The following is a 23,728-nucleotide window of genomic DNA, read 5'->3' on the forward strand; positions in this document are numbered from 1 at the left end:
GAGTTGAAATTCCACAAGGCAGTGACAAAAAGCTTACAGCACCTGGTATTCCCAGGCGGTCTCCCATCCAAGTACTAACCAGGCCCGACCCTGCTTAGCTTCCGAGATCGGACGAGATCAGGCGTACTCAGGCCGGTGTGGCCGTAAGCGAAAGGCAATCTCAAAAAGTGGATGAAATTGCATATACTGTAGCCATAATTTGTAGCACAGATTGTTGGATGAAATACAAACTAACCTTGCTTACTTATTTCAAAGCGAGGGCACATATTTCAGCCTTGTGGGAAAAAACGGACAAAGAGTTGAAATTCCACAAGGCAGTGACAAAAAGCTTACAGCACCTGGTATTCCCAGGCGGTCTCCCATCCAAGTACTAACCAGGCCCGACCCTGCTTAGCTTCCGAGATCGGACGAGATCAGGCGTACTCAGGCCGGTGTGGCCGTAAGCGAAAGGCAATCTCAAAAAGCGGAAGAAATTGCATATACTGTAGCCATAATTTGTAGCACAGATTGTTGGATGAAATACAAACTAAGCTTGCTTACTTATTTCAAAGCGAGGGCACATATTTCAGCCTTGTGGGAAAAAACGGACAAAGAGTTGAAATTCCACAAGGCAGTGACAAAAAGCTTACAGCACCTGGTATTCCCAGGCGGTCTCCCATCCAAGTACTAACCAGGCCCGACCCTGCTTAGCTTCCGAGATCGGACGAGATCAGGCGTACTCAGGCCGGTGTGGCCGTAAGCGAAAGGCAATCTCAAAAAGCGGAAGAAATTGCATATACTGTAGCCATAATTTGTAGCACAGATTGTTGGATGAAATACAAACTAAGCTTGCTTACTTATTTCAAAGCGAGGGCACATATTTCAGCCTTGTGGGAAAAAACGGACAAAGAGTTGAAATTCCACAAGGCAGTGACAAAAAGCTTACAGCACCTGGTATTCCCAGGCGGTCTCCCATCCAAGTACTAACCAGGCCCGACCCTGCTTAGCTTCCGAGATCGGACGAGATCAGGCGTACTCAGGCCGGTGTGGCCGTAAGCGAAAGGCAATCTCAAAAAGCGGAAGAAATTGCATATACTGTAGCCATAATTTGTAGCACAGATTGTTGGATGAAATACAAACTAAGCTTGCTTACTTATTTCAAAGCGAGGGCACATATTTCAGCCTTGTGGGAAAAAACGGACAAAGAGTTGAAATTCCACAAGGCAGTGACAAAAAGCTTACAGCACCTGGTATTCCCAGGCGGTCTCCCATCCAAGTACTAACCAGGCCCGACCCTGCTTAGCTTCCGAGATCGGACGAGATCAGGCGTACTCAGGCCGGTGTGGCCGTAAGCGAAAGGCAATCTCAAAAAGATAAGCATCTTTGGAAAAAAGAAATTGCATATACTGTAGCCATAATTTGTAGCACAGATTGTTGGATGAAATACAAACTAAGCTTGCTTACTTATTTCAAAGCGAGGGCACATATTTCAGCCTTGTGGGAAAAAACGGACAAAGAGTTGAAATTCCACAAGGCAGTGACAAAAAGCTTACAGCACCTGGTATTCCCAGGCGGTCTCCCATCCAAGTACTAACCAGGCCCGACCCTGCTTAGCTTCCGAGATCGGACGAGATCAGGCGTACTCAGGCCGGTGTGGCCGTAAGCGAAAGGCAATCTCAAAAAGCGGAAGAAATTGCATATACTGTAGCCATAATTTGTAGCACAGATTGTTGGATGAAATACAAACTAAGCTTGCTTACTTATTTCAAAGCGAGGGCACATATTTCAGCCTTGTGGGAAAAAACGGACAAAGAGTTGAAATTCCACAAGGCAGTGACAAAAAGCTTACAGCACCTGGTATTCCCAGGCGGTCTCCCATCCAAGTACTAACCAGGCCCGACCCTGCTTAGCTTCCGAGATCGGACGAGATCAGGCGTACTCAGGCCGGTGTGGCCGTAAGCGAAAGGCAATCTCAAAAAGCGGAAGAAATTGCATATACTGTAGCCATAATTTGTAGCACAGATTGTTGGATGAAATACAAACTAAGCTTGCTTACTTATTTCAAAGCGAGGGCACATATTTCAGCCTTGTGGGAAAAAACGGACAAAGAGTTGAAATTCCACAAGGCAGTGACAAAAAGCTTACAGCACCTGGTATTCCCAGGCGGTCTCCCATCCAAGTACTAACCAGGCCCGACCCTGCTTAGCTTCCGAGATCGGACGAGATCAGGCGTACTCAGGCCGGTGTGGCCGTAAGCGAAAGGCAATCTCAAAAAGCGGAAGAAATTGCATATACTGTAGCCATAATTTGTAGCACAGATTGTTGGATGAAATACAAACTAAGCTTGCTTACTTATTTCAAAGCGAGGGCACATATTTCAGCCTTGTGGGAAAAAACGGACAAAGAGTTGAAATTCCACAAGGCAGTGACAAAAAGCTTACAGCACCTGGTATTCCCAGGCGGTCTCCCATCCAAGTACTAACCAGGCCCGACCCTGCTTAGCTTCCGAGATCGGACGAGATCAGGCGTACTCAGGCCGGTGTGGCCGTAAGCGAAAGGCAATCTCAATTAACAGCTCAAAAGTGGAAGAAATTGCATATACTGTAGCCATAATTTGTAGCACAGATTGTTGGATGAAATACAAACTAAGCTTGCTTACTTATTTCAAAGCGAGGGCACATATTTCAGCCTTGTGGGAAAAAACGGACAAAGAGTTGAAATTCCACAAGGCAGTGACAAAAAGCTTACAGCACCTGGTATTCCCAGGCGGTCTCCCATCCAAGTACTAACCAGGCCCGACCCTGCTTAGCTTCCGAGATCGGACGAGATCAGGCGTACTCAGGCCGGTGTGGCCGTAAGCGAAAGGCAATCTCAAAAAGCGGAAGAAATTGCATATACTGTAGCCATAATTTGTAGCACAGATTGTTGGATGAAATACAAACTAAGCTTGCTTACTTATTTCAAAGCGAGGGCACATATTTCAGCCTTGTGGGAAAAAACGGACAAAGAGTTGAAATTCCACAAGGCAGTGACAAAAAGCTTACAGCACCTGGTATTCCCAGGCGGTCTCCCATCCAAGTACTAACCAGGCCCGACCCTGCTTAGCTTCCGAGATCGGACGAGATCAGGCGTACTCAGGCCGGTGTGGCCGTAAGCGAAAGGCAATCTCAAAAAGCGGAAGAAATTGCATATACTGTAGCCATAATTTGTAGCACAGATTGTTGGATGAAATACAAACTAAGCTTGCTTACTTATTTCAAAGCGAGGGCACATATTTCAGCCTTGTGGGAAAAAACGGACAAAGAGTTGAAATTCCACAAGGCAGTGACAAAAAGCTTACAGCACCTGGTATTCCCAGGCGGTCTCCCATCCAAGTACTAACCAGGCCCGACCCTGCTTAGCTTCCGAGATCGGACGAGATCAGGCGTACTCAGGCCGGTGTGGCCGTAAGCGAAAGGCAATCTCAAAAAGCGGAAGAAATTGCATATACTGTAGCCATAATTTGTAGCACAGATTGTTGGATGAAATACAAACTAAGCTTGCTTACTTATTTCAAAGCGAGGGCACATATTTCAGCCTTGTGGGAAAAAACGGACAAAGAGTTGAAATTCCACAAGGCAGTGACAAAAAGCTTACAGCACCTGGTATTCCCAGGCGGTCTCCCATCCAAGTACTAACCAGGCCCGACCCTGCTTAGCTTCCGAGATCGGACGAGATCAGGCGTACTCAGGCCGGTGTGGCCGTAAGCGAAAGGCAATCTCAAAAAGTGGATGAAATTGCATATACTGTAGCCATAATTTGTAGCAGAGACTGTTGGATGAAATACAAACTAACCTTGCTTACTTATTTCAAAGCGAGGGCACATATTTCAGCCTTGCGGGAAAAAACGGACAAAGAGTTGAAATTCCACAAGGCAGTGACAAAAAGCTTACAGCACCTGGTATTCCCAGGCGGTCTCCCATCCAAGTACTAACCAGGCCCGACCCTGCTTAGCTTCCGAGATCGGACGAGATCAGGCGTACTCAGGCCGGTGTGGCCGTAAGCGAAAGGCAATCTCAAAAAGCGGAAGAAATTGCATATACTGTAGCCATAATTTGTAGCACAGATTGTTGGATGAAATACAAACTAAGCTTGCTTACTTATTTCAAAGCGAGGGCACATATTTCAGCCTTGTGGGAAAAAACGGACAAAGAGTTGAAATTCCACAAGGCAGTGACAAAAAGCTTACAGCACCTGGTATTCCCAGGCGGTCTCCCATCCAAGTACTAACCAGGCCCGACCCTGCTTAGCTTCCGAGATCGGACGAGATCAGGCGTACTCAGGCCGGTGTGGCCGTAAGCGAAAGGCAATCTCAAAAAGCGGAAGAAATTGCATATACTGTAGCCATAATTTGTAGCACAGATTGTTGGATGAAATACAAACTAAGCTTGCTTACTTATTTCAAAGCGAGGGCACATATTTCAGCCTTGTGGGAAAAAACGGACAAAGAGTTGAAATTCCACAAGGCAGTGACAAAAAGCTTACAGCACCTGGTATTCCCAGGCGGTCTCCCATCCAAGTACTAACCAGGCCCGACCCTGCTTAGCTTCCGAGATCGGACGAGATCAGGCGTACTCAGGCCGGTGTGGCCGTAAGCGAAAGGCAATCTCAAAAAGCGGAAGAAATTGCATATACTGTAGCCATAATTTGTAGCACAGATTGTTGGATGAAATACAAACTAAGCTTGCTTACTTATTTCAAAGCGAGGGCACATATTTCAGCCTTGTGGGAAAAAACGGACAAAGAGTTGAAATTCCACAAGGCAGTGACAAAAAGCTTACAGCACCTGGTATTCCCAGGCGGTCTCCCATCCAAGTACTAACCAGGCCCGACCCTGCTTAGCTTCCGAGATCGGACGAGATCAGGCGTACTCAGGCCGGTGTGGCCGTAAAGCGAAAGGCAATCTCAAAAAGTGGAAGAAATTGCATATACTGTAGCCATAATTTGTAGCACAGATTGTTGGATGAAATACAAACTAAGCTTGCTTACTTATTTCAAAGCGAGGGCACATATTTCAGCCTTGTGGGAAAAAACGGACAAAGAGTTGAAATTCCACAAGGCAGTGACAAAAAGCTTACAGCACCTGGTATTCCCAGGCGGTCTCCCATCCAAGTACTAACCAGGCCCGACCCTGCTTAGCTTCCGAGATCGGACGAGATCAGGCGTACTCAGGCCGGTGTGGCCGTAAGCGAAAGGCAATCTCAAAAAGCGGAAGAAATTGCATATACTGTAGCCATAATTTGTAGCACAGATTGTTGGATGAAATACAAACTAAGCTTGCTTACTTATTTCAAAGCGAGGGCACATATTTCAGCCTTGTGGGAAAAAACGGACAAAGAGTTGAAATTCCACAAGGCAGTGACAAAAAGCTTACAGCACCTGGTATTCCCAGGCGGTCTCCCATCCAAGTACTAACCAGGCCCGACCCTGCTTAGCTTCCGAGATCGGACGAGATCAGGCGTACTCAGGCCGGTGTGGCCGTAAGCGAAAGGCAATCTCAAAAAGCGGAAGAAATTGCATATACTGTAGCCATAATTTGTAGCACAGATTGTTGGATGAAATACAAACTAAGCTTGCTTACTTATTTCAAAGCGAGGGCACATATTTCAGCCTTGTGGGAAAAAACGGACAAAGAGTTGAAATTCCACAAGGCAGTGACAAAAAGCTTACAGCACCTGGTATTCCCAGGCGGTCTCCCATCCAAGTACTAACCAGGCCCGACCCTGCTTAGCTTCCGAGATCGGACGAGATCAGGCGTACTCAGGCCGGTGTGGCCGTAAGCGAAAGGCAATCTCAAAAAGCGGAAGAAATTGCATATACTGTAGCCATAATTTGTAGCACAGATTGTTGGATGAAATACAAACTAAGCTTGCTTACTTATTTCAAAGCGAGGGCACATATTTCAGCCTTGTGGGAAAAAACGGACAAAGAGTTGAAATTCCACAAGGCAGTGACAAAAAGCTTACAGCACCTGGTATTCCCAGGCGGTCTCCCATCCAAGTACTAACCAGGCCCGACCCTGCTTAGCTTCCGAGATCGGACGAGATCAGGCGTACTCAGGCCGGTGTGGCCGTAAGCGAAAGGCAATCTCAAAAAGCGGAAGAAATTGCATATACTGTAGCCATAATTTGTAGCACAGATTGTTGGATGAAATACAAACTAAGCTTGCTTACTTATTTCAAAGCGAGGGCACATATTTCAGCCTTGTGGGAAAAAACGGACAAAGAGTTGAAATTCCACAAGGCAGTGACAAAAAGCTTACAGCACCTGGTATTCCCAGGCGGTCTCCCATCCAAGTACTAACCAGGCCCGACCCTGCTTAGCTTCCGAGATCGGACGAGATCAGGCGTACTCAGGCCGGTGTGGCCGTAAGCGAAAGGCAATCTCAAAAAGCGGAAGAAATTGCATATACTGTAGCCATAATTTGTAGCACAGATTGTTGGATGAAATACAAACTAAGCTTGCTTACTTATTTCAAAGCGAGGGCACATATTTCAGCCTTGTGGGAAAAAACGGACAAAGAGTTGAAATTCCACAAGGCAGTGACAAAAAGCTTACAGCACCTGGTATTCCCAGGCGGTCTCCCATCCAAGTACTAACCAGGCCCGACCCTGCTTAGCTTCCGAGATCGGACGAGATCAGGCGTACTCAGGCCGGTGTGGCCGTAAGCGAAAGGCAATCTCAAAAAGCGGAAGAAATTGCATATACTGTAGCCATAATTTGTAGCACAGATTGTTGGATGAAATACAAACTAAGCTTGCTTACTTATTTCAAAGCGAGGGCACATATTTCAGCCTTGTGGGAAAAAACGGACAAAGAGTTGAAATTCCACAAGGCAGTGACAAAAAGCTTACAGCACCTGGTATTCCCAGGCGGTCTCCCATCCAAGTACTAACCAGGCCCGACCCTGCTTAGCTTCCGAGATCGGACGAGATCAGGCGTACTCAGGCCGGTGTGGCCGTAAGCGAAAGGCAATCTCAAAAAGCGGAAGAAATTGCATATACTGTAGCCATAATTTGTAGCACAGATTGTTGGATGAAATACAAACTAAGCTTGCTTACTTATTTCAAAGCGAGGGCACATATTTCAGCCTTGTGGGAAAAAACGGACAAAGAGTTGAAATTCCACAAGGCAGTGACAAAAAGCTTACAGCACCTGGTATTCCCAGGCGGTCTCCCATCCAAGTACTAACCAGGCCCGACCCTGCTTAGCTTCCGAGATCGGACGAGATCAGGCGTACTCAGGCCGGTGTGGCCGTAAGCGAAAGGCAATCTCAAAAAGCGGAAGAAATTGCATATACTGTAGCCATAATTTGTAGCACAGATTGTTGGATGAAATACAAACTAAGCTTGCTTACTTATTTCAAAGCGAGGGCACATATTTCAGCCTTGTGGGAAAAAACGGACAAAGAGTTGAAATTCCACAAGGCAGTGACAAAAAGCTTACAGCACCTGGTATTCCCAGGCGGTCTCCCATCCAAGTACTAACCAGGCCCGACCCTGCTTAGCTTCCGAGATCGGACGAGATCAGGCGTACTCAGGCCGGTGTGGCCGTAAGCGAAAGGCAATCTCAAAAAGCGGAAGAAATTGCATATACTGTAGCCATAATTTGTAGCACAGATTGTTGGATGAAATACAAACTAAGCTTGCTTACTTATTTCAAAGCGAGGGCACATATTTCAGCCTTGTGGGAAAAAACGGACAAAGAGTTGAAATTCCACAAGGCAGTGACAAAAAGCTTACAGCACCTGGTATTCCCAGGCGGTCTCCCATCCAAGTACTAACCAGGCCCGACCCTGCTTAGCTTCCGAGATCGGACGAGATCAGGCGTACTCAGGCCGGTGTGGCCGTAAGCGAAAGGCAATCTCAAAAAGCGGAAGAAATTGCATATACTGTAGCCATAATTTGTAGCACAGATTGTTGGATGAAATACAAACTAAGCTTGCTTACTTATTTCAAAGCGAGGGCACATATTTCAGCCTTGTGGGAAAAAACGGACAAAGAGTTGAAATTCCACAAGGCAGTGACAAAAAGCTTACAGCACCTGGTATTCCCAGGCGGTCTCCCATCCAAGTACTAACCAGGCCCGACCCTGCTTAGCTTCCGAGATCGGACGAGATCAGGCGTACTCAGGCCGGTGTGGCCGTAAGCGAAAGGCAATCTCAAAAAGCGGAAGAAATTGCATATACTGTAGCCATAATTTGTAGCACAGATTGTTGGATGAAATACAAACTAAGCTTGCTTACTTATTTCAAAGCGAGGGCACATATTTCAGCCTTGTGGGAAAAAACGGACAAAGAGTTGAAATTCCACAAGGCAGTGACAAAAAGCTTACAGCACCTGGTATTCCCAGGCGGTCTCCCATCCAAGTACTAACCAGGCCCGACCCTGCTTAGCTTCCGAGATCGGACGAGATCAGGCGTACTCAGGCCGGTGTGGCCGTAAGCGAAAGGCAATCTCAAAAAGCGGAAGAAATTGCATATACTGTAGCCATAATTTGTAGCACAGATTGTTGGATGAAATACAAACTAAGCTTGCTTACTTATTTCAAAGCGAGGGCACATATTTCAGCCTTGTGGGAAAAAACGGACAAAGAGTTGAAATTCCACAAGGCAGTGACAAAAAGCTTACAGCACCTGGTATTCCCAGGCGGTCTCCCATCCAAGTACTAACCAGGCCCGACCCTGCTTAGCTTCCGAGATCGGACGAGATCAGGCGTACTCAGGCCGGTGTGGCCGTAAGCGAAAGGCAATCTCAAAAAGCGGAAGAAATTGCATATACTGTAGCCATAATTTGTAGCACAGATTGTTGGATGAAATACAAACTAAGCTTGCTTACTTATTTCAAAGCGAGGGCACATATTTCAGCCTTGTGGGAAAAAACGGACAAAGAGTTGAAATTCCACAAGGCAGTGACAAAAAGCTTACAGCACCTGGTATTCCCAGGCGGTCTCCCATCCAAGTACTAACCAGGCCCGACCCTGCTTAGCTTCCGAGATCGGACGAGATCAGGCGTACTCAGGCCGGTGTGGCCGTAAGCGAAAGGCAATCTCAAAAAGCGGAAGAAATTGCATATACTGTAGCCATAATTTGTAGCACAGATTGTTGGATGAAATACAAACTAAGCTTGCTTACTTATTTCAAAGCGAGGGCACATATTTCAGCCTTGTGGGAAAAAACGGACAAAGAGTTGAAATTCCACAAGGCAGTGACAAAAAGCTTACAGCACCTGGTATTCCCAGGCGGTCTCCCATCCAAGTACTAACCAGGCCCGACCCTGCTTAGCTTCCGAGATCGGACGAGATCAGGCGTACTCAGGCCGGTGTGGCCGTAAGCGAAAGGCAATCTCAAAAAGCGGAAGAAATTGCATATACTGTAGCCATAATTTGTAGCACAGATTGTTGGATGAAATACAAACTAAGCTTGCTTACTTATTTCAAAGCGAGGGCACATATTTCAGCCTTGTGGGAAAAAACGGACAAAGAGTTGAAATTCCACAAGGCAGTGACAAAAAGCTTACAGCACCTGGTATTCCCAGGCGGTCTCCCATCCAAGTACTAACCAGGCCCGACCCTGCTTAGCTTCCGAGATCGGACGAGATCAGGCGTACTCAGGCCGGTGTGGCCGTAAGCGAAAGGCAATCTCAAAAAGCGGAAGAAATTGCATATACTGTAGCCATAATTTGTAGCACAGATTGTTGGATGAAATACAAACTAAGCTTGCTTACTTATTTCAAAGCGAGGGCACATATTTCAGCCTTGTGGGAAAAAACGGACAAAGAGTTGAAATTCCACAAGGCAGTGACAAAAAGCTTACAGCACCTGGTATTCCCAGGCGGTCTCCCATCCAAGTACTAACCAGGCCCGACCCTGCTTAGCTTCCGAGATCGGACGAGATCAGGCGTACTCAGGCCGGTGTGGCCGTAAGCGAAAGGCAATCTCAAAAAGCGGAAGAAATTGCATATACTGTAGCCATAATTTGTAGCACAGATTGTTGGATGAAATACAAACTAAGCTTGCTTACTTATTTCAAAGCGAGGGCACATATTTCAGCCTTGTGGGAAAAAACGGACAAAGAGTTGAAATTCCACAAGGCAGTGACAAAAAGCTTACAGCACCTGGTATTCCCAGGCGGTCTCCCATCCAAGTACTAACCAGGCCCGACCCTGCTTAGCTTCCGAGATCGGACGAGATCAGGCGTACTCAGGCCGGTGTGGCCGTAAGCGAAAGGCAATCTCAAAAAGCGGAAGAAATTGCATATACTGTAGCCATAATTTGTAGCACAGATTGTTGGATGAAATACAAACTAAGCTTGCTTACTTATTTCAAAGCGAGGGCACATATTTCAGCCTTGTGGGAAAAAACGGACAAAGAGTTGAAATTCCACAAGGCAGTGACAAAAAGCTTACAGCACCTGGTATTCCCAGGCGGTCTCCCATCCAAGTACTAACCAGGCCCGACCCTGCTTAGCTTCCGAGATCGGACGAGATCAGGCGTACTCAGGCCGGTGTGGCCGTAAGCGAAAGGCAATCTCAAAAAGCGGAAGAAATTGCATATACTGTAGCCATAATTTGTAGCACAGATTGTTGGATGAAATACAAACTAAGCTTGCTTACTTATTTCAAAGCGAGGGCACATATTTCAGCCTTGTGGGAAAAAACGGACAAAGAGTTGAAATTCCACAAGGCAGTGACAAAAAGCTTACAGCACCTGGTATTCCCAGGCGGTCTCCCATCCAAGTACTAACCAGGCCCGACCCTGCTTAGCTTCCGAGATCGGACGAGATCAGGCGTACTCAGGCCGGTGTGGCCGTAAGCGAAAGGCAATCTCAAAAAGCGGAAGAAATTGCATATACTGTAGCCATAATTTGTAGCACAGATTGTTGGATGAAATACAAACTAAGCTTGCTTACTTATTTCAAAGCGAGGGCACATATTTCAGCCTTGTGGGAAAAAACGGACAAAGAGTTGAAATTCCACAAGGCAGTGACAAAAAGCTTACAGCACCTGGTATTCCCAGGCGGTCTCCCATCCAAGTACTAACCAGGCCCGACCCTGCTTAGCTTCCGAGATCGGACGAGATCAGGCGTACTCAGGCCGGTGTGGCCGTAAGCGAAAGGCAATCTCAAAAAGCGGAAGAAATTGCATATACTGTAGCCATAATTTGTAGCACAGATTGTTGGATGAAATACAAACTAAGCTTGCTTACTTATTTCAAAGCGAGGGCACATATTTCAGCCTTGTGGGAAAAAACGGACAAAGAGTTGAAATTCCACAAGGCAGTGACAAAAAGCTTACAGCACCTGGTATTCCCAGGCGGTCTCCCATCCAAGTACTAACCAGGCCCGACCCTGCTTAGCTTCCGAGATCGGACGAGATCAGGCGTACTCAGGCCGGTGTGGCCGTAAGCGAAAGGCAATCTCAAAAAGCGGAAGAAATTGCATATACTGTAGCCATAATTTGTAGCACAGATTGTTGGATGAAATACAAACTAAGCTTGCTTACTTATTTCAAAGCGAGGGCACATATTTCAGCCTTGTGGGAAAAAACGGACAAAGAGTTGAAATTCCACAAGGCAGTGACAAAAAGCTTACAGCACCTGGTATTCCCAGGCGGTCTCCCATCCAAGTACTAACCAGGCCCGACCCTGCTTAGCTTCCGAGATCGGACGAGATCAGGCGTACTCAGGCCGGTGTGGCCGTAAGCGAAAGGCAATCTCAAAAAGCGGAAGAAATTGCATATACTGTAGCCATAATTTGTAGCACAGATTGTTGGATGAAATACAAACTAAGCTTGCTTACTTATTTCAAAGCGAGGGCACATATTTCAGCCTTGTGGGAAAAAACGGACAAAGAGTTGAAATTCCACAAGGCAGTGACAAAAAGCTTACAGCACCTGGTATTCCCAGGCGGTCTCCCATCCAAGTACTAACCAGGCCCGACCCTGCTTAGCTTCCGAGATCGGACGAGATCAGGCGTACTCAGGCCGGTGTGGCCGTAAGCGAAAGGCAATCTCAAAAAGCGGAAGAAATTGCATATACTGTAGCCATAATTTGTAGCACAGATTGTTGGATGAAATACAAACTAAGCTTGCTTACTTATTTCAAAGCGAGGGCACATATTTCAGCCTTGTGGGAAAAAACGGACAAAGAGTTGAAATTCCACAAGGCAGTGACAAAAAGCTTACAGCACCTGGTATTCCCAGGCGGTCTCCCATCCAAGTACTAACCAGGCCCGACCCTGCTTAGCTTCCGAGATCGGACGAGATCAGGCGTACTCAGGCCGGTGTGGCCGTAAGCGAAAGGCAATCTCAAAAAGCGGAAGAAATTGCATATACTGTAGCCATAATTTGTAGCACAGATTGTTGGATGAAATACAAACTAAGCTTGCTTACTTATTTCAAAGCGAGGGCACATATTTCAGCCTTGTGGGAAAAAACGGACAAAGAGTTGAAATTCCACAAGGCAGTGACAAAAAGCTTACAGCACCTGGTATTCCCAGGCGGTCTCCCATCCAAGTACTAACCAGGCCCGACCCTGCTTAGCTTCCGAGATCGGACGAGATCAGGCGTACTCAGGCCGGTGTGGCCGTAAGCGAAAGGCAATCTCAAAAAGCGGAAGAAATTGCATATACTGTAGCCATAATTTGTAGCACAGATTGTTGGATGAAATACAAACTAAGCTTGCTTACTTATTTCAAAGCGAGGGCACATATTTCAGCCTTGTGGGAAAAAACGGACAAAGAGTTGAAATTCCACAAGGCAGTGACAAAAAGCTTACAGCACCTGGTATTCCCAGGCGGTCTCCCATCCAAGTACTAACCAGGCCCGACCCTGCTTAGCTTCCGAGATCGGACGAGATCAGGCGTACTCAGGCCGGTGTGGCCGTAAGCGAAAGGCAATCTCAAAAAGCGGAAGAAATTGCATATACTGTAGCCATAATTTGTAGCACAGATTGTTGGATGAAATACAAACTAAGCTTGCTTACTTATTTCAAAGCGAGGGCACATATTTCAGCCTTGTGGGAAAAAACGGACAAAGAGTTGAAATTCCACAAGGCAGTGACAAAAAGCTTACAGCACCTGGTATTCCCAGGCGGTCTCCCATCCAAGTACTAACCAGGCCCGACCCTGCTTAGCTTCCGAGATCGGACGAGATCAGGCGTACTCAGGCCGGTGTGGCCGTAAGCGAAAGGCAATCTCAAAAAGCGGAAGAAATTGCATATACTGTAGCCATAATTTGTAGCACAGATTGTTGGATGAAATACAAACTAAGCTTGCTTACTTATTTCAAAGCGAGGGCACATATTTCAGCCTTGTGGGAAAAAACGGACAAAGAGTTGAAATTCCACAAGGCAGTGACAAAAAGCTTACAGCACCTGGTATTCCCAGGCGGTCTCCCATCCAAGTACTAACCAGGCCCGACCCTGCTTAGCTTCCGAGATCGGACGAGATCAGGCGTACTCAGGCCGGTGTGGCCGTAAGCGAAAGGCAATCTCAAAAAGCGGAAGAAATTGCATATACTGTAGCCATAATTTGTAGCACAGATTGTTGGATGAAATACAAACTAAGCTTGCTTACTTATTTCAAAGCGAGGGCACATATTTCAGCCTTGTGGGAAAAAACGGACAAAGAGTTGAAATTCCACAAGGCAGTGACAAAAAGCTTACAGCACCTGGTATTCCCAGGCGGTCTCCCATCCAAGTACTAACCAGGCCCGACCCTGCTTAGCTTCCGAGATCGGACGAGATCAGGCGTACTCAGGCCGGTGTGGCCGTAAGCGAAAGGCAATCTCAAAAAGCGGAAGAAATTGCATATACTGTAGCCATAATTTGTAGCACAGATTGTTGGATGAAATACAAACTAAGCTTGCTTACTTATTTCAAAGCGAGGGCACATATTTCAGCCTTGTGGGAAAAAACGGACAAAGAGTTGAAATTCCACAAGGCAGTGACAAAAAGCTTACAGCACCTGGTATTCCCAGGCGGTCTCCCATCCAAGTACTAACCAGGCCCGACCCTGCTTAGCTTCCGAGATCGGACGAGATCAGGCGTACTCAGGCCGGTGTGGCCGTAAGCGAAAGGCAATCTCAAAAAGCGGAAGAAATTGCATATACTGTAGCCATAATTTGTAGCACAGATTGTTGGATGAAATACAAACTAAGCTTGCTTACTTATTTCAAAGCGAGGGCACATATTTCAGCCTTGTGGGAAAAAACGGACAAAGAGTTGAAATTCCACAAGGCAGTGACAAAAAGCTTACAGCACCTGGTATTCCCAGGCGGTCTCCCATCCAAGTACTAACCAGGCCCGACCCTGCTTAGCTTCCGAGATCGGACGAGATCAGGCGTACTCAGGCCGGTGTGGCCGTAAGCGAAAGGCAATCTCAAAAAGCGGAAGAAATTGCATATACTGTAGCCATAATTTGTAGCACAGATTGTTGGATGAAATACAAACTAAGCTTGCTTACTTATTTCAAAGCGAGGGCACATATTTCAGCCTTGTGGGAAAAAACGGACAAAGAGTTGAAATTCCACAAGGCAGTGACAAAAAGCTTACAGCACCTGGTATTCCCAGGCGGTCTCCCATCCAAGTACTAACCAGGCCCGACCCTGCTTAGCTTCCGAGATCGGACGAGATCAGGCGTACTCAGGCCGGTGTGGCCGTAAGCGAAAGGCAATCTCAAAAAGCGGAAGAAATTGCATATACTGTAGCCATAATTTGTAGCACAGATTGTTGGATGAAATACAAACTAAGCTTGCTTACTTATTTCAAAGCGAGGGCACATATTTCAGCCTTGTGGGAAAAAACGGACAAAGAGTTGAAATTCCACAAGGCAGTGACAAAAAGCTTACAGCACCTGGTATTCCCAGGCGGTCTCCCATCCAAGTACTAACCAGGCCCGACCCTGCTTAGCTTCCGAGATCGGACGAGATCAGGCGTACTCAGGCCGGTGTGGCCGTAAGCGAAAGGCAATCTCAAAAAGCGGAAGAAATTGCATATACTGTAGCCATAATTTGTAGCACAGATTGTTGGATGAAATACAAACTAAGCTTGCTTACTTATTTCAAAGCGAGGGCACATATTTCAGCCTTGTGGGAAAAAACGGACAAAGAGTTGAAATTCCACAAGGCAGTGACAAAAAGCTTACAGCACCTGGTATTCCCAGGCGGTCTCCCATCCAAGTACTAACCAGGCCCGACCCTGCTTAGCTTCCGAGATCGGACGAGATCAGGCGTACTCAGGCCGGTGTGGCCGTAAGCGAAAGGCAATCTCAAAAAGCGGAAGAAATTGCATATACTGTAGCCATAATTTGTAGCACAGATTGTTGGATGAAATACAAACTAAGCTTGCTTACTTATTTCAAAGCGAGGGCACATATTTCAGCCTTGTGGGAAAAAACGGACAAAGAGTTGAAATTCCACAAGGCAGTGACAAAAAGCTTACAGCACCTGGTATTCCCAGGCGGTCTCCCATCCAAGTACTAACCAGGCCCGACCCTGCTTAGCTTCCGAGATCGGACGAGATCAGGCGTACTCAGGCCGGTGTGGCCGTAAGCGAAAGGCAATCTCAAAAAGTGGATGAAATTGCATATACTGTAGCCATAATTTGTAGCAGAGACTGTTGGATGAAATACAAACTAACCTTGCTTACTTATTTCAAAGCGAGGGCACATATTTCAGCCTTGTGGGAAAAAACGGACAAAGAGTTGAAATTCCACAAGGCAGTGACAAAAAGCTTACAGCACCTGGTATTCCCAGGCTTCCGAGATCGGACGAGATCAGGCGTACTCAGGCCGGTGTGGCCGTAAGCGACTATCCAGGCCACGAAAGTCAAAGTGAGCCTGCTTAGCTTTGCCACCATTTAGAGATCTTTGTGTCACGTGGAGAAATTGCAGGCGTACCATCAGGCCGGTTGTTGGATGAAATACAAACTAAGTTGCTTAAGCGAAAGGCAATCTCAAAAAGTGGATGAAATTGCATATACTGTAGCCATAATTTGTAGCACAGATTGTTGGATGAAATACAAACTAAGCTTGCTTACTTATTTCAAAGCGAGGGCACATATTTCAGCCTTGTGGGAAAAAACGGACAAAGAGTTGAAATTCCACAAGGCAGTGACAAAAAGCTTACAGCACCTGGTATTCCCAGGCGGTCTCCCATCCAAGTACTAACCAGGCCCGACCCTGCTTAGCTTCCGAGATCGGACGAGATCAGGCGTACTCAGGCCGGTGTGGCCGTAAGCGAAAGGCAATCTCAAAAAGCGGAAGAAATTGCATATACTGTAGCCATAATTTGTAGCACAGATTGTTGGATGAAATACAAACTAAGCTTGCTTACTTATTTCAAAGCGAGGGCACATATTTCAGCCTTGTGGGAAAAAACGGACAAAGAGTTGAAATTCCACAAGGCAGTGACAAAAAGCTTACAGCACCTGGTATTCCCAGGCGGTCTCCCATCCAAGTACTAACCAGGCCCGACCCTGCTTAGCTTCCGAGATCGGACGAGATCAGGCGTACTCAGGCCGGTGTGGCCGTAAGCGAAAGGCAATCTCAAAAAGCGGAAGAAATTGCATATACTGTAGCCATAATTTGTAGCACAGATTGTTGGATGAAATACAAACTAAGCTTGCTTACTTATTTCAAAGCGAGGGCACATATTTCAGCCTTGTGGGAAAAAACGGACAAAGAGTTGAAATTCCACAAGGCAGTGACAAAAAGCTTACAGCACCTGGTATTCCCAGGCGGTCTCCCATCCAAGTACTAACCAGGCCCGACCCTGCTTAGCTTCCGAGATCGGACGAGATCAGGCGTACTCAGGCCGGTGTGGCCGTAAGCGAAAGGCAATCTCAAAAAGTGGATGAAATTGCATATACTGTAGCCATAATTTGTAGCACAGATTGTTGGATGAAATACAAACTAACCTTGCTTACTTATTTCAAAGCGAGGGCACATATTTCAGCCTTGTGGGAAAAAACGGACAAAGAGTTGAAATTCCACAAGGCAGTGACAAAAAGCTTACAGCACCTGGTATTCCCAGGCTTCCGAGATCGGACGAGATCAGGCGTACTCAGGCCGGTGTGGCCGTAAGCGAGAAACTATCTCAGGCCACGAAAGTCAAAGTGAGCCTGCTTAGCTGTTGCATTTTCACCATTTAGAGATCGGTCACGAGATTGCAGGCGTACCATAATTTGGCCGGTGTGGCAAACGTAAGCGAAAGCGAAAGGCAATCTCAAAAAGTGGATGAAATTGCATATACTGTAGCCATAATTTGTAGCACAGATTGTTGGATGAAATACAAACTAAGCTTGCTTACTTATTTCAAAGCGAGGGCACATATTTCAGCCTTGTGGGAAAAAACGGACAAAGAGTTGAAATTCCACAAGGCAGTGACAAAAAGCTTACAGCACCTGGTATTCCCAGGCGGTCTCCCATCCAAGTACTAACCAGGCCCGACCCTGCTTAGCTTCCGAGATCGGACGAGATCAGGCGTACTCAGGCCGGTGTGGCCGTAAGCGAAAGGCAATCTCAAAAAGCGGAAGAAATTGCATATACTGTAGCCATAATTTGTAGCACAGATTGTTGGATGAAATACAAACTAAGCTTGCTTACTTATTTCAAAGCGAGGGCACATATTTCAGCCTTGTGGGAAAAAACGGACAAAGAGTTGAAATTCCACAAGGCAGTGACAAAAAGCTTACAGCACCTGGTATTCCCAGGCGGTCTCCCATCCAAGTACTAACCAGGCCCGACCCTGCTTAGCTTCCGAGATCGGACGAGATCAGGCGTACTCAGGCCGGTGTGGCCGTAAGCGAAAGGCAATCTCAAAAAGCGGAAGAAATTGCATATACTGTAGCCATAATTTGTAGCACAGATTGTTGGATGAAATACAAACTAACCTTGCTTACTTATTTCAAAGCGAGGGCACATATTTCAGCCTTGTGGGAAAAAACGGACAAAGAGTTGAAATTCCACAAGGCAGTGACAAAAAGCTTACAGCACCTGGTATTCCCAGGCGGTCTCCCATCCAAGTACTAACCAGGCCCGACCCTGCTTAGCTTCCGAGATCGGACGAGATCAGGCGTACTCAGGCCGGTGTGGCCGTAAGCGAAAGGCAATCTCAAAAAGCGGAAGAAATTGCATATACTGTAGCCATAATTTGTAGCACAGATTGTTGGATGAAATACAAACTAAGCTTGCTTACTTATTTCAAAGCGAGGGCACATATTTCAGCCTTGTGGGAAAAAACGGACAAAGAGTTGAAATTCCACAAGGCAGTGACAAAAAGCTTACAGCACCTGGTATTCCCAGGCGGTCTCCCATCCAAGTACTAACCAGGCCCGACCCTGCTTAGCTTCCGAGATCGGACGAGATCAGGCGTACTCAGGCCGGTGTGGCCGTAAGCGAAAGGCAATCTCAAAAAGTGGATGAAATTGCATATACTGTAGCCATAATTTGTAGCAGAGACTGTTGGATGAAATACAAACTAACCTTGCTTACTTATTTCAAAGCGAGGGCACATATTTCAGCCTTGTGGGAAAAAACGGACAAAGAGTTGAAATTCCACAAGGCAGTGACAAAAAGCTTACAGCACCTGGTATTCCCATGCTTAGCTTCCGAGATCGGACGAGATCAGGCGTACTCAGGCCGGTGTGGCCGTAAGCGAGAAACTATCTCAGGTGCACTATGTAAAGTCAAAGTGAGCCTGATTAACAGCTGTTGCATTTTCACCATTTAGATAAGCATCTTTGTGTCACTCAAAAAGTGGAAGAAATTGCATATACTGTAGCCATAATTTGTAGCACAGATTGTTGGATGAAATACAAACTAAGCTTGCTTACTTAGCGAAAGGCAATCTCAAAAAGTGGATGAAATTGCATATACTGTAGCCATAATTTGTAGCACAGATTGTTGGATGAAATACAAACTAAGCTTGCTTACTTATTTCAAAGCGAGGGCACATATTTCAGCCTTGTGGGAAAAAACGGACAAAGAGTTGAAATTCCACAAGGCAGTGACAAAAAGCTTACAGCACCTGGTATTCCCAGGCGGTCTCCCATCCAAGTACTAACCAGGCCCGACCCTGCTTAGCTTCCGAGATCGGACGAGATCAGGCGTACTCAGGCCGGTGTGGCCGTAAGCGAAAGGCAATCTCAAAAAGCGGAAGAAATTGCATATACTGTAGCCATAATTTGTAGCACAGATTGTTGGATGAAATACAAACTAAGCTTGCTTACTTATTTCAAAGCGAGGGCACATATTTCAGCCTTGTGGGAAAAAACGGACAAAGAGTTGAAATTCCACAAGGCAGTGACAAAAAGCTTACAGCACCTGGTATTCCCAGGCGGTCTCCCATCCAAGTACTAACCAGGCCCGACCCTGCTTAGCTTCCGAGATCGGACGAGATCAGGCGTACTCAGGCCGGTGTGGCCGTAAGCGAAAGGCAATCTCAAAAAGCGGAAGAAATTGCATATACTGTAGCCATAATTTGTAGCACAGATTGTTGGATGAAATACAAACTAAGCTTGCTTACTTATTTCAAAGCGAGGGCACATATTTCAGCCTTGTGGGAAAAAACGGACAAAGAGTTGAAATTCCACAAGGCAGTGACAAAAAGCTTACAGCACCTGGTATTCCCAGGCGGTCTCCCATCCAAGTACTAACCAGGCCCGACCCTGCTTAGCTTCCGAGATCGGACGAGATCAGGCGTACTCAGGCCGGTGTGGCCGTAAGCGAAAGGCAATCTCAAAAAGTGGATGAAATTGCATATACTGTAGCCATAATTTGTAGCAGAGACTGTTGGATGAAATACAAACTAACCTTGCTTACTTATTTCAAAGCGAGGGCACATTTTTCCTTGTGGGAAAAAACGGACAAAGAGTTGAAATTCCACAAGGCAGTGACAAAAAGCTTACAGCACCTGGTATTCCCATGCTTAGCTTCCGAGATCGGACGAGATCAGGCGTACTCAGGCCGGTGTGGCCGTAAGCGAGAAACTATCTCTTGGTGCACTATGTAAAGTCAAAGTGAGCCTGATTAACAGCTGTTGCATTTTCACCATTTAGATAAGCATCTTTGTGTCACTCAAAAAGTGGAAGAAATTGCATATACTGTAGCCATAATTTGTAGCACAGATTGTTGGATGAAATACAAACTAAGCTTGCTTACTTATTTCAAAGCGAAAGGCAATCTCAAAAAGTGGATGAAATTGCATATACTGTAGCCATAATTTGTAGCACAGATTGTTGGATGAAATACAAACTAAGCTTGCTTACTTATTTCAAAGCGAGGGCACATATTTCAGCCTTGTGGGAAAAAACGGACAAAGAGTTGAAATTCCACAAGGCAGTGACAAAAAGCTTACAGCACCTGGTATTCCCAGGCGGTCTCCCATCCAAGTACTAACCAGGCCCGACCCTGCTTAGCTTCCGAGATCGGACGAGATCAGGCGTACTCAGGCCGGTGTGGCCGTAAGCGAAAGGCAATCTCAAAAAGCGGAAGAAATTGCATATACTGTAGCCATAATTTGTAGCACAGATTGTTGGATGAAATACAAACTAAGCTTGCTTACTTATTTCAAAGCGAGGGCACATATTTCAGCCTTGTGGGAAAAAACGGACAAAGAGTTGAAATTCCACAAGGCAGTGACAAAAAGCTTACAGCACCTGGTATTCCCAGGCGGTCTCCCATCCAAGTACTAACCAGGCCCGACCCTGCTTAGCTTCCGAGATCGGACGAGATCAGGCGTACTCAGGCCGGTGTGGCCGTAAGCGAAAGGCAATCTCAAAAAGCGGAAGAAATTGCATATACTGTAGCCATAATTTGTAGCACAGATTGTTGGATGAAATACAAACTAAGCTTGCTTACTTATTTCAAAGCGAGGGCACATATTTCAGCCTTGTGGGAAAAAACGGACAAAGAGTTGAAATTCCACAAGGCAGTGACAAAAAGCTTACAGCACCTGGTATTCCCAGGCGGTCTCCCATCCAAGTACTAACCAGGCCCGACCCTGCTTAGCTTCCGAGATCGGACGAGATCAGGCGTACTCAGGCCGGTGTGGCCGTAAGCGAAAGGCAATCTCAAAAAGTGGATGAAATTGCATATACTGTAGCCATAATTTGTAGCAGAGACTGTTGGATGAAATACAAACTAACCTTGCTTACTTATTTCAAAGCGAGGGCACATATTTCAGCCTTGTGGGAAAAAACGGACAAAGAGTTGAAATTCCACAAGGCAGTGACAAAAAGCTTACAGCACCTGGTATTCCCAGGCGGTCTCCCATCCAAGTACTAACCAGGCCCGACCCTGCTTAGCTTCCGAGATCGGACGAGATCAGGCGTACTCAGGCCGGTGTGGCCGTAAGCGAAAGGCAATCTCAAAAAGCGGAAGAAATTGCATATACTGTAGCCATAATTTGTAGCACAGATTGTTGGATGAAATACAAACTAAGCTTGCTTACTTATTTCAAAGCGAGGGCACATATTTCAGCCTTGTGGGAAAAAACGGACAAAGAGTTGAAATTCCACAAGGCAGTGACAAAAAGCTTACAGCACCTGGTATTCCCAGGCGGTCTCCCATCCAAGTACTAACCAGGCCCGACCCTGCTTAGCTTCCGAGATCGGACGAGATCAGGCGTACTCAGGCCGGTGTGGCCGTAAGCGAAAGGCAATCTCAAAAAGCGGAAGAAATTGCATATACTGTAGCCATAATTTGTAGCACAGATTGTTGGATGAAATACAAACTAAGCTTGCTTACTTATTTCAAAGCGAGGGCACATATTTCAGCCTTGTGGGAAAAAACGGACAAAGAGTTGAAATTCCACAAGGCAGTGACAAAAAGCTTACAGCACCTGGTATTCCCAGGCGGTCTCCCATCCAAGTACTAACCAGGCCCGACCCTGCTTAGCTTCCGAGATCGGACGAGATCAGGCGTACTCAGGCCGGTGTGGCCGTAAGCGAAAGGCAATCTCAAAAAGTGGATGAAATTGCATATACTGTAGCCATAATTTGTAGCACAGACTGTTGGATGAAATACAAACTAACCTTGCTTACTTATTTCAAAGCGAGGGCACATATTTCAGCCTTGTGGGAAAAAACGGACAAAGAGTTGAAATTCCACAAGGCAGTGACAAAAAGCTTACAGCACCTGGTATTCCCAGGCGGTCTCCCATCCAAGTACTAACCAGGCCCGACCCTGCTTAGCTTCCGAGATCGGACGAGATCAGGCGTACTCAGGCCGGTGTGGCCGTAAGCGAGAAACTGTCTCTTGGTGCACTATGTAAAGTCAAAGTGAGCCTGATTAACAGCTGTTGCATTTTCACCATTTAGATAAGCATCTTTGTGTCACTCAAAAAGTGGAAGAAATTGCATATACTGTAGCCATAATTTGTAGCACAGATTGTTGGATGAAATACAAACTAAGCTTGCTTACTTATTTCAAAGCGAGGGCACATATTTCAGCCTTGTGGGAAAAAACGGACAAAGAGTTGAAATTCCACAAGGCAGTGACAAAAAGCTTACAGCACCTGGTATTCCCAGGCGGTCTCCCATCCAAGTACTAACCAGGCCCGACCCTGCTTAGCTTCCGAGATCGGACGAGATCAGGCGTACTCAGGCCGGTGTGGCCGTAAGCGAAAGGCAATCTCAAAAAGTGGAAGAAATTGCATATACTGTAGCCATAATTTGTAGCACAGATTGTTGGATGAAATACAAACTAACCTTGCTTACTTATTTCAAAGCGAGGGCACATATTTCAGCCTTGTGGGAAAAAACGGACAAAGAGTTGAAATTCCACAAGGCAGTGACAAAAAGCTTACAGCACCTGGTATTCCCAGGCGGTCTCCCATCCAAGTACTAACCAGGCCCGACCCTGCTTAGCTTCCGAGATCGGACGAGATCAGGCGTACTCAGGCCGGTGTGGCCGTAAGCGAAAGGCAATCTCAAAAAGCGGAAGAAATTGCATATACTGTAGCCATAATTTGTAGCACAGATTGTTGGATGAAATACAAACTAAGCTTGCTTACTTATTTCAAAGCGAGGGCACATATTTCAGCCTTGTGGGAAAAAACGGACAAAGAGTTGAAATTCCACAAGGCAGTGACAAAAAGCTTACAGCACCTGGTATTCCCAGGCGGTCTCCCATCCAAGTACTAACCAGGCCCGACCCTGCTTAGCTTCCGAGATCGGACGAGATCAGGCGTACTCAGGCCGGTGTGGCCGTAAGCGAAAGGCAATCTCAAAAAGTGGATGAAATTGCATATACTGTAGCCATAATTTGTAGCAGAGACTGTTGGATGAAATACAAACTAACCTTGCTTACTTATTTCAAAGCGAGGGCACATTTTTCCTTGTGGGAAAAAACGGACAAAGAGTTGAAATTCCACAAGGCAGTGACAAAAAGCTTACAGCACCTGGTATTCCCATGCTAACCAGGCCCGACCCTGCTAGCTTCCGAGATCGGACGAGATCAGGCGTACTCAGGCCGGTGTGGCCGTAAGCGAGAAACTATCTCTTGGTGCACTATGTAAAGTCAAAGTGAGCCTGATTAACAGCTGTTGCATTTTCACCATTTAGATAAGCATCTTTGTGTCACTCAAAAAGTGGAAGAAATTGCATATACTGTAGCCATAATTTGTAGCACAGATTGTTGGATGAAATACAAACTAAGCTTGCTTACTTATTTCAAAGCGAAAGGCAATCTCAAAAAGTGGATGAAATTGCA

At 46.2% G+C, this 23,728-nt stretch overlaps 73 non-coding genes across 73 annotated transcripts; all 73 read right to left on the minus strand.

Moving 5' to 3' along the window:
• Positions 1 to 30: 30 nt before the first annotated feature.
• LOC139377730 (5S ribosomal RNA) lies at positions 31 to 149 on the minus strand. Its single transcript, XR_011628209.1, has one exon. It is a non-coding gene; the product is annotated as a 5S ribosomal RNA (ribosomal RNA).
• Positions 150 to 326: 177 nt separating this feature from the next.
• Positions 327 to 445, minus strand: LOC139377806 (5S ribosomal RNA). Its single transcript, XR_011628274.1, has one exon. It is a non-coding gene; the product is annotated as a 5S ribosomal RNA (ribosomal RNA).
• A 177-nt stretch (positions 446 to 622) lies between these two features.
• Positions 623 to 741, minus strand: LOC139377818 (5S ribosomal RNA). Its single transcript, XR_011628285.1, has one exon. It is a non-coding gene; the product is annotated as a 5S ribosomal RNA (ribosomal RNA).
• Positions 742 to 918: 177 nt separating this feature from the next.
• LOC139377506 (5S ribosomal RNA) lies at positions 919 to 1,037 on the minus strand. Its single transcript, XR_011628012.1, has one exon. It is a non-coding gene; the product is annotated as a 5S ribosomal RNA (ribosomal RNA).
• A 177-nt stretch (positions 1,038 to 1,214) lies between these two features.
• LOC139377518 (5S ribosomal RNA) lies at positions 1,215 to 1,333 on the minus strand. The gene has a single exon (XR_011628023.1). It is a non-coding gene; the product is annotated as a 5S ribosomal RNA (ribosomal RNA).
• Positions 1,334 to 1,525: 192 nt separating this feature from the next.
• Positions 1,526 to 1,644, minus strand: LOC139377530 (5S ribosomal RNA). The gene has a single exon (XR_011628034.1). It is a non-coding gene; the product is annotated as a 5S ribosomal RNA (ribosomal RNA).
• Positions 1,645 to 1,821: 177 nt separating this feature from the next.
• LOC139377542 (5S ribosomal RNA) lies at positions 1,822 to 1,940 on the minus strand. The gene has a single exon (XR_011628045.1). It is a non-coding gene; the product is annotated as a 5S ribosomal RNA (ribosomal RNA).
• A 177-nt stretch (positions 1,941 to 2,117) lies between these two features.
• On the minus strand, positions 2,118 to 2,236 carry LOC139377553 (5S ribosomal RNA). The gene has a single exon (XR_011628056.1). It is a non-coding gene; the product is annotated as a 5S ribosomal RNA (ribosomal RNA).
• Positions 2,237 to 2,413: 177 nt separating this feature from the next.
• On the minus strand, positions 2,414 to 2,532 carry LOC139377565 (5S ribosomal RNA). Its single transcript, XR_011628067.1, has one exon. It is a non-coding gene; the product is annotated as a 5S ribosomal RNA (ribosomal RNA).
• Positions 2,533 to 2,720: 188 nt separating this feature from the next.
• LOC139377577 (5S ribosomal RNA) lies at positions 2,721 to 2,839 on the minus strand. Its single transcript, XR_011628078.1, has one exon. It is a non-coding gene; the product is annotated as a 5S ribosomal RNA (ribosomal RNA).
• A 177-nt stretch (positions 2,840 to 3,016) lies between these two features.
• LOC139377589 (5S ribosomal RNA) lies at positions 3,017 to 3,135 on the minus strand. Its single transcript, XR_011628089.1, has one exon. It is a non-coding gene; the product is annotated as a 5S ribosomal RNA (ribosomal RNA).
• A 177-nt stretch (positions 3,136 to 3,312) lies between these two features.
• On the minus strand, positions 3,313 to 3,431 carry LOC139377600 (5S ribosomal RNA). Its single transcript, XR_011628100.1, has one exon. It is a non-coding gene; the product is annotated as a 5S ribosomal RNA (ribosomal RNA).
• Positions 3,432 to 3,608: 177 nt separating this feature from the next.
• On the minus strand, positions 3,609 to 3,727 carry LOC139377612 (5S ribosomal RNA). Its single transcript, XR_011628111.1, has one exon. It is a non-coding gene; the product is annotated as a 5S ribosomal RNA (ribosomal RNA).
• Positions 3,728 to 3,904: 177 nt separating this feature from the next.
• Positions 3,905 to 4,023, minus strand: LOC139377625 (5S ribosomal RNA). Its single transcript, XR_011628123.1, has one exon. It is a non-coding gene; the product is annotated as a 5S ribosomal RNA (ribosomal RNA).
• A 177-nt stretch (positions 4,024 to 4,200) lies between these two features.
• On the minus strand, positions 4,201 to 4,319 carry LOC139377637 (5S ribosomal RNA). The gene has a single exon (XR_011628134.1). It is a non-coding gene; the product is annotated as a 5S ribosomal RNA (ribosomal RNA).
• Positions 4,320 to 4,496: 177 nt separating this feature from the next.
• On the minus strand, positions 4,497 to 4,615 carry LOC139377648 (5S ribosomal RNA). The gene has a single exon (XR_011628145.1). It is a non-coding gene; the product is annotated as a 5S ribosomal RNA (ribosomal RNA).
• Positions 4,616 to 4,792: 177 nt separating this feature from the next.
• On the minus strand, positions 4,793 to 4,911 carry LOC139377693 (5S ribosomal RNA). Its single transcript, XR_011628186.1, has one exon. It is a non-coding gene; the product is annotated as a 5S ribosomal RNA (ribosomal RNA).
• Positions 4,912 to 5,089: 178 nt separating this feature from the next.
• Positions 5,090 to 5,208, minus strand: LOC139377660 (5S ribosomal RNA). The gene has a single exon (XR_011628156.1). It is a non-coding gene; the product is annotated as a 5S ribosomal RNA (ribosomal RNA).
• A 177-nt stretch (positions 5,209 to 5,385) lies between these two features.
• Positions 5,386 to 5,504, minus strand: LOC139377673 (5S ribosomal RNA). Its single transcript, XR_011628167.1, has one exon. It is a non-coding gene; the product is annotated as a 5S ribosomal RNA (ribosomal RNA).
• Positions 5,505 to 5,681: 177 nt separating this feature from the next.
• LOC139377685 (5S ribosomal RNA) lies at positions 5,682 to 5,800 on the minus strand. Its single transcript, XR_011628178.1, has one exon. It is a non-coding gene; the product is annotated as a 5S ribosomal RNA (ribosomal RNA).
• Positions 5,801 to 5,977: 177 nt separating this feature from the next.
• Positions 5,978 to 6,096, minus strand: LOC139377696 (5S ribosomal RNA). Its single transcript, XR_011628189.1, has one exon. It is a non-coding gene; the product is annotated as a 5S ribosomal RNA (ribosomal RNA).
• A 177-nt stretch (positions 6,097 to 6,273) lies between these two features.
• On the minus strand, positions 6,274 to 6,392 carry LOC139377708 (5S ribosomal RNA). The gene has a single exon (XR_011628200.1). It is a non-coding gene; the product is annotated as a 5S ribosomal RNA (ribosomal RNA).
• A 177-nt stretch (positions 6,393 to 6,569) lies between these two features.
• Positions 6,570 to 6,688, minus strand: LOC139377720 (5S ribosomal RNA). The gene has a single exon (XR_011628207.1). It is a non-coding gene; the product is annotated as a 5S ribosomal RNA (ribosomal RNA).
• A 177-nt stretch (positions 6,689 to 6,865) lies between these two features.
• On the minus strand, positions 6,866 to 6,984 carry LOC139377729 (5S ribosomal RNA). Its single transcript, XR_011628208.1, has one exon. It is a non-coding gene; the product is annotated as a 5S ribosomal RNA (ribosomal RNA).
• A 177-nt stretch (positions 6,985 to 7,161) lies between these two features.
• Positions 7,162 to 7,280, minus strand: LOC139377732 (5S ribosomal RNA). The gene has a single exon (XR_011628210.1). It is a non-coding gene; the product is annotated as a 5S ribosomal RNA (ribosomal RNA).
• Positions 7,281 to 7,457: 177 nt separating this feature from the next.
• Positions 7,458 to 7,576, minus strand: LOC139377743 (5S ribosomal RNA). The gene has a single exon (XR_011628218.1). It is a non-coding gene; the product is annotated as a 5S ribosomal RNA (ribosomal RNA).
• A 177-nt stretch (positions 7,577 to 7,753) lies between these two features.
• LOC139377755 (5S ribosomal RNA) lies at positions 7,754 to 7,872 on the minus strand. Its single transcript, XR_011628228.1, has one exon. It is a non-coding gene; the product is annotated as a 5S ribosomal RNA (ribosomal RNA).
• A 177-nt stretch (positions 7,873 to 8,049) lies between these two features.
• Positions 8,050 to 8,168, minus strand: LOC139377767 (5S ribosomal RNA). Its single transcript, XR_011628238.1, has one exon. It is a non-coding gene; the product is annotated as a 5S ribosomal RNA (ribosomal RNA).
• A 177-nt stretch (positions 8,169 to 8,345) lies between these two features.
• LOC139377776 (5S ribosomal RNA) lies at positions 8,346 to 8,464 on the minus strand. The gene has a single exon (XR_011628247.1). It is a non-coding gene; the product is annotated as a 5S ribosomal RNA (ribosomal RNA).
• A 177-nt stretch (positions 8,465 to 8,641) lies between these two features.
• LOC139377788 (5S ribosomal RNA) lies at positions 8,642 to 8,760 on the minus strand. Its single transcript, XR_011628258.1, has one exon. It is a non-coding gene; the product is annotated as a 5S ribosomal RNA (ribosomal RNA).
• A 177-nt stretch (positions 8,761 to 8,937) lies between these two features.
• Positions 8,938 to 9,056, minus strand: LOC139377799 (5S ribosomal RNA). Its single transcript, XR_011628268.1, has one exon. It is a non-coding gene; the product is annotated as a 5S ribosomal RNA (ribosomal RNA).
• A 177-nt stretch (positions 9,057 to 9,233) lies between these two features.
• Positions 9,234 to 9,352, minus strand: LOC139377803 (5S ribosomal RNA). Its single transcript, XR_011628271.1, has one exon. It is a non-coding gene; the product is annotated as a 5S ribosomal RNA (ribosomal RNA).
• A 177-nt stretch (positions 9,353 to 9,529) lies between these two features.
• On the minus strand, positions 9,530 to 9,648 carry LOC139377804 (5S ribosomal RNA). The gene has a single exon (XR_011628272.1). It is a non-coding gene; the product is annotated as a 5S ribosomal RNA (ribosomal RNA).
• Positions 9,649 to 9,825: 177 nt separating this feature from the next.
• LOC139377805 (5S ribosomal RNA) lies at positions 9,826 to 9,944 on the minus strand. The gene has a single exon (XR_011628273.1). It is a non-coding gene; the product is annotated as a 5S ribosomal RNA (ribosomal RNA).
• Positions 9,945 to 10,121: 177 nt separating this feature from the next.
• On the minus strand, positions 10,122 to 10,240 carry LOC139377807 (5S ribosomal RNA). The gene has a single exon (XR_011628275.1). It is a non-coding gene; the product is annotated as a 5S ribosomal RNA (ribosomal RNA).
• A 177-nt stretch (positions 10,241 to 10,417) lies between these two features.
• LOC139377808 (5S ribosomal RNA) lies at positions 10,418 to 10,536 on the minus strand. Its single transcript, XR_011628276.1, has one exon. It is a non-coding gene; the product is annotated as a 5S ribosomal RNA (ribosomal RNA).
• Positions 10,537 to 10,713: 177 nt separating this feature from the next.
• Positions 10,714 to 10,832, minus strand: LOC139377809 (5S ribosomal RNA). The gene has a single exon (XR_011628277.1). It is a non-coding gene; the product is annotated as a 5S ribosomal RNA (ribosomal RNA).
• A 177-nt stretch (positions 10,833 to 11,009) lies between these two features.
• On the minus strand, positions 11,010 to 11,128 carry LOC139377810 (5S ribosomal RNA). Its single transcript, XR_011628278.1, has one exon. It is a non-coding gene; the product is annotated as a 5S ribosomal RNA (ribosomal RNA).
• Positions 11,129 to 11,305: 177 nt separating this feature from the next.
• On the minus strand, positions 11,306 to 11,424 carry LOC139377812 (5S ribosomal RNA). Its single transcript, XR_011628279.1, has one exon. It is a non-coding gene; the product is annotated as a 5S ribosomal RNA (ribosomal RNA).
• Positions 11,425 to 11,601: 177 nt separating this feature from the next.
• On the minus strand, positions 11,602 to 11,720 carry LOC139377813 (5S ribosomal RNA). Its single transcript, XR_011628280.1, has one exon. It is a non-coding gene; the product is annotated as a 5S ribosomal RNA (ribosomal RNA).
• A 177-nt stretch (positions 11,721 to 11,897) lies between these two features.
• On the minus strand, positions 11,898 to 12,016 carry LOC139377814 (5S ribosomal RNA). The gene has a single exon (XR_011628281.1). It is a non-coding gene; the product is annotated as a 5S ribosomal RNA (ribosomal RNA).
• A 177-nt stretch (positions 12,017 to 12,193) lies between these two features.
• LOC139377815 (5S ribosomal RNA) lies at positions 12,194 to 12,312 on the minus strand. The gene has a single exon (XR_011628282.1). It is a non-coding gene; the product is annotated as a 5S ribosomal RNA (ribosomal RNA).
• A 177-nt stretch (positions 12,313 to 12,489) lies between these two features.
• Positions 12,490 to 12,608, minus strand: LOC139377816 (5S ribosomal RNA). The gene has a single exon (XR_011628283.1). It is a non-coding gene; the product is annotated as a 5S ribosomal RNA (ribosomal RNA).
• Positions 12,609 to 12,785: 177 nt separating this feature from the next.
• Positions 12,786 to 12,904, minus strand: LOC139377817 (5S ribosomal RNA). Its single transcript, XR_011628284.1, has one exon. It is a non-coding gene; the product is annotated as a 5S ribosomal RNA (ribosomal RNA).
• A 177-nt stretch (positions 12,905 to 13,081) lies between these two features.
• Positions 13,082 to 13,200, minus strand: LOC139377819 (5S ribosomal RNA). The gene has a single exon (XR_011628286.1). It is a non-coding gene; the product is annotated as a 5S ribosomal RNA (ribosomal RNA).
• A 177-nt stretch (positions 13,201 to 13,377) lies between these two features.
• LOC139377820 (5S ribosomal RNA) lies at positions 13,378 to 13,496 on the minus strand. Its single transcript, XR_011628287.1, has one exon. It is a non-coding gene; the product is annotated as a 5S ribosomal RNA (ribosomal RNA).
• Positions 13,497 to 13,673: 177 nt separating this feature from the next.
• LOC139377821 (5S ribosomal RNA) lies at positions 13,674 to 13,792 on the minus strand. Its single transcript, XR_011628288.1, has one exon. It is a non-coding gene; the product is annotated as a 5S ribosomal RNA (ribosomal RNA).
• A 177-nt stretch (positions 13,793 to 13,969) lies between these two features.
• On the minus strand, positions 13,970 to 14,088 carry LOC139377822 (5S ribosomal RNA). Its single transcript, XR_011628289.1, has one exon. It is a non-coding gene; the product is annotated as a 5S ribosomal RNA (ribosomal RNA).
• Positions 14,089 to 14,265: 177 nt separating this feature from the next.
• LOC139377823 (5S ribosomal RNA) lies at positions 14,266 to 14,384 on the minus strand. Its single transcript, XR_011628290.1, has one exon. It is a non-coding gene; the product is annotated as a 5S ribosomal RNA (ribosomal RNA).
• A 177-nt stretch (positions 14,385 to 14,561) lies between these two features.
• LOC139377500 (5S ribosomal RNA) lies at positions 14,562 to 14,680 on the minus strand. Its single transcript, XR_011628007.1, has one exon. It is a non-coding gene; the product is annotated as a 5S ribosomal RNA (ribosomal RNA).
• Positions 14,681 to 14,857: 177 nt separating this feature from the next.
• Positions 14,858 to 14,976, minus strand: LOC139377501 (5S ribosomal RNA). The gene has a single exon (XR_011628008.1). It is a non-coding gene; the product is annotated as a 5S ribosomal RNA (ribosomal RNA).
• A 177-nt stretch (positions 14,977 to 15,153) lies between these two features.
• LOC139377502 (5S ribosomal RNA) lies at positions 15,154 to 15,272 on the minus strand. Its single transcript, XR_011628009.1, has one exon. It is a non-coding gene; the product is annotated as a 5S ribosomal RNA (ribosomal RNA).
• Positions 15,273 to 15,449: 177 nt separating this feature from the next.
• Positions 15,450 to 15,568, minus strand: LOC139377503 (5S ribosomal RNA). The gene has a single exon (XR_011628010.1). It is a non-coding gene; the product is annotated as a 5S ribosomal RNA (ribosomal RNA).
• Positions 15,569 to 16,135: 567 nt separating this feature from the next.
• LOC139377504 (5S ribosomal RNA) lies at positions 16,136 to 16,254 on the minus strand. The gene has a single exon (XR_011628011.1). It is a non-coding gene; the product is annotated as a 5S ribosomal RNA (ribosomal RNA).
• Positions 16,255 to 16,431: 177 nt separating this feature from the next.
• On the minus strand, positions 16,432 to 16,550 carry LOC139377507 (5S ribosomal RNA). Its single transcript, XR_011628013.1, has one exon. It is a non-coding gene; the product is annotated as a 5S ribosomal RNA (ribosomal RNA).
• Positions 16,551 to 16,727: 177 nt separating this feature from the next.
• LOC139377508 (5S ribosomal RNA) lies at positions 16,728 to 16,846 on the minus strand. The gene has a single exon (XR_011628014.1). It is a non-coding gene; the product is annotated as a 5S ribosomal RNA (ribosomal RNA).
• Positions 16,847 to 17,406: 560 nt separating this feature from the next.
• LOC139377509 (5S ribosomal RNA) lies at positions 17,407 to 17,525 on the minus strand. Its single transcript, XR_011628015.1, has one exon. It is a non-coding gene; the product is annotated as a 5S ribosomal RNA (ribosomal RNA).
• A 177-nt stretch (positions 17,526 to 17,702) lies between these two features.
• On the minus strand, positions 17,703 to 17,821 carry LOC139377510 (5S ribosomal RNA). Its single transcript, XR_011628016.1, has one exon. It is a non-coding gene; the product is annotated as a 5S ribosomal RNA (ribosomal RNA).
• Positions 17,822 to 17,998: 177 nt separating this feature from the next.
• On the minus strand, positions 17,999 to 18,117 carry LOC139377512 (5S ribosomal RNA). The gene has a single exon (XR_011628017.1). It is a non-coding gene; the product is annotated as a 5S ribosomal RNA (ribosomal RNA).
• A 177-nt stretch (positions 18,118 to 18,294) lies between these two features.
• Positions 18,295 to 18,413, minus strand: LOC139377513 (5S ribosomal RNA). The gene has a single exon (XR_011628018.1). It is a non-coding gene; the product is annotated as a 5S ribosomal RNA (ribosomal RNA).
• A 618-nt stretch (positions 18,414 to 19,031) lies between these two features.
• LOC139377514 (5S ribosomal RNA) lies at positions 19,032 to 19,150 on the minus strand. The gene has a single exon (XR_011628019.1). It is a non-coding gene; the product is annotated as a 5S ribosomal RNA (ribosomal RNA).
• A 177-nt stretch (positions 19,151 to 19,327) lies between these two features.
• LOC139377515 (5S ribosomal RNA) lies at positions 19,328 to 19,446 on the minus strand. The gene has a single exon (XR_011628020.1). It is a non-coding gene; the product is annotated as a 5S ribosomal RNA (ribosomal RNA).
• A 177-nt stretch (positions 19,447 to 19,623) lies between these two features.
• Positions 19,624 to 19,742, minus strand: LOC139377516 (5S ribosomal RNA). Its single transcript, XR_011628021.1, has one exon. It is a non-coding gene; the product is annotated as a 5S ribosomal RNA (ribosomal RNA).
• Positions 19,743 to 20,365: 623 nt separating this feature from the next.
• Positions 20,366 to 20,484, minus strand: LOC139377517 (5S ribosomal RNA). The gene has a single exon (XR_011628022.1). It is a non-coding gene; the product is annotated as a 5S ribosomal RNA (ribosomal RNA).
• Positions 20,485 to 20,661: 177 nt separating this feature from the next.
• LOC139377519 (5S ribosomal RNA) lies at positions 20,662 to 20,780 on the minus strand. The gene has a single exon (XR_011628024.1). It is a non-coding gene; the product is annotated as a 5S ribosomal RNA (ribosomal RNA).
• Positions 20,781 to 20,957: 177 nt separating this feature from the next.
• On the minus strand, positions 20,958 to 21,076 carry LOC139377520 (5S ribosomal RNA). Its single transcript, XR_011628025.1, has one exon. It is a non-coding gene; the product is annotated as a 5S ribosomal RNA (ribosomal RNA).
• Positions 21,077 to 21,253: 177 nt separating this feature from the next.
• On the minus strand, positions 21,254 to 21,372 carry LOC139377521 (5S ribosomal RNA). Its single transcript, XR_011628026.1, has one exon. It is a non-coding gene; the product is annotated as a 5S ribosomal RNA (ribosomal RNA).
• A 177-nt stretch (positions 21,373 to 21,549) lies between these two features.
• Positions 21,550 to 21,668, minus strand: LOC139377523 (5S ribosomal RNA). The gene has a single exon (XR_011628027.1). It is a non-coding gene; the product is annotated as a 5S ribosomal RNA (ribosomal RNA).
• A 177-nt stretch (positions 21,669 to 21,845) lies between these two features.
• Positions 21,846 to 21,964, minus strand: LOC139377524 (5S ribosomal RNA). Its single transcript, XR_011628028.1, has one exon. It is a non-coding gene; the product is annotated as a 5S ribosomal RNA (ribosomal RNA).
• A 177-nt stretch (positions 21,965 to 22,141) lies between these two features.
• Positions 22,142 to 22,260, minus strand: LOC139377525 (5S ribosomal RNA). Its single transcript, XR_011628029.1, has one exon. It is a non-coding gene; the product is annotated as a 5S ribosomal RNA (ribosomal RNA).
• A 260-nt stretch (positions 22,261 to 22,520) lies between these two features.
• On the minus strand, positions 22,521 to 22,639 carry LOC139377526 (5S ribosomal RNA). Its single transcript, XR_011628030.1, has one exon. It is a non-coding gene; the product is annotated as a 5S ribosomal RNA (ribosomal RNA).
• A 177-nt stretch (positions 22,640 to 22,816) lies between these two features.
• Positions 22,817 to 22,935, minus strand: LOC139377527 (5S ribosomal RNA). The gene has a single exon (XR_011628031.1). It is a non-coding gene; the product is annotated as a 5S ribosomal RNA (ribosomal RNA).
• A 177-nt stretch (positions 22,936 to 23,112) lies between these two features.
• On the minus strand, positions 23,113 to 23,231 carry LOC139377528 (5S ribosomal RNA). The gene has a single exon (XR_011628032.1). It is a non-coding gene; the product is annotated as a 5S ribosomal RNA (ribosomal RNA).
• Between the last annotated feature and the right edge of the window lie 497 nt (positions 23,232 to 23,728).

Source organism: Oncorhynchus clarkii, chromosome 20, assembly GCF_045791955.1.
Source record: "Oncorhynchus clarkii lewisi isolate Uvic-CL-2024 chromosome 20, UVic_Ocla_1.0, whole genome shotgun sequence".
Classification (NCBI taxonomy): domain Eukaryota; kingdom Metazoa; phylum Chordata; class Actinopteri; order Salmoniformes; family Salmonidae; genus Oncorhynchus; species Oncorhynchus clarkii.